This window comes from Atta colombica, unplaced genomic scaffold (assembly GCF_001594045.1).
Source record: "Atta colombica isolate Treedump-2 unplaced genomic scaffold, Acol1.0 scaffold225, whole genome shotgun sequence".
NCBI classification, from domain to species: Eukaryota; Metazoa; Arthropoda; class Insecta; order Hymenoptera; family Formicidae; genus Atta; species Atta colombica.
In genome coordinates, this window is record NW_017259322.1 from 285017 (window position 1) to 286814 (window position 1798).

Consider the following 1798-nt stretch of genomic DNA (forward strand, 5'->3'; position numbering starts at 1 on the left):
TATCATATATGTATTATATGCATATACATGTATTTATGCACGGCCAAGTCATGGGGACACATAGCTAATGTTGTAGCTCGATCATAGTTCGAATACGCGAAGATGAATCGCCGAGTTGCGATTCGCCGTGTACAAATGTTGTTGAGATGTAGATTGTAAAGTTATAGATTTATAAAGTATCGCAATGGCATCCACTTTTGAAGCATTTTTACGTAAAAATGGCGGATAATGTACGTAATATATTATTTCATCTACACATTAAGGTGCTACCTTAATTTGTACAAAATTTTCTATATACTTTTTGTCAAATTAAACGTTCAGCTCTTATAACATTTACTTTCTCTTTCGATCACATCTGTTAATCATAAAAGATGTTCCATCTTCTGAAATCGAATTGTGCTTACATATACCTTTTCTTGCACTGAAATCTCAACGACAAATAGACCCGCATTAAACTAAAAAATATAAATTAAGCAGACGGATATTTCTTTATTCATAAATAACTGATAACAAATAAAAAAATTGATTTACAAATATATAAGTTTGCAATGGTCGTGTCTTTGCTTCAAAATGGTAAAGTTTGAGGTACTTTATAAATCTAATGACTTTAATAGATCGGACCGCGCCCGCATTGTATCATTTGCCTCACAATGCAAAAAGACAAAGATGAATTCCTTTCTGGGTCAAAGTTTCACTACAAACTGCTTTGAAGTATTTGATTGATCAGAAGAAAGAACTTTATAAATTGAATCAAGGAATGTTTCGAAGCATTTGTAGCATTACATTGATCATACTTTCTGTCGCATTTTCTTTCAGACAATTTATTTATGATATTCCTTGTAAATCAGTTCGTTTTTATATGCAGGGTCTTTAAAAAGTCCGGAAATGCTAAAATATGTCGAAAACAAAATATTTTTCAGAAAAATGTTTCAAACAGAAGTTGTAAGGTTTATTTATTGATCACATCCATTTAATCCTAGATGGAGTCCAAGATCACCAATAGTGAAAAATAGTGCTTTATTTTCGATACATTTAGTTTTCAATATATTTAGTTTTCGATATATTTATATATTTCGGACTTTTTAAAGATCTCGTATATGCGCTTCGACTTAATTAACATCAGACATATTGTTCTGTCCAACTCTCTCATTTCCCGTGAGATTCTTGATTTGTCTTACTCATAGAATGCAAATATGCATAATTAGCAGTCATTATACCGATCTGTTCGCTTCCTTTCTACGAAAATGGGTGCGGCTCCGCACACAAAGTAAAAACAGATATGTAGGCGTGTTCTGCGAATAACGTGTATGTTTCGCGTATCAAGTCAACATAGGCTGAATCCTGAAACCTGAAGAATTACGTAGTAATTTGCGTAAAATTTTAGGAATCAATTGTGGAAGAAAATTGTCTTAAGACTATAACACAGAAAAAAATTGTAAAACGTAAACAATAACAAATTCAACATATTGCGCGTTCAAGTTAACAAAGCGATTAACCTGTTCGCCAAGCAAATAAACATGATTGATGGTAGACGAAGGTGAAATAACTTGAGGGATGCAGTAGCCGATTTAGTTATAGCCAATCAGAATCTGTCCTAAGACTACAAAAAGCAATATAACAAAATTTATGCTTTTAAACACTTATCATACACTGATTAATATTGTATGTACTTGAATATCGATATTTAGGACAGAATTTGATTTGCTAATCGATTGCTCTGAATTGTTATTTCACCTGTATTCTTCCACCATAATTGGTTGTTACTTATAGATCTAACCAATCTAACATTCAATCGCTT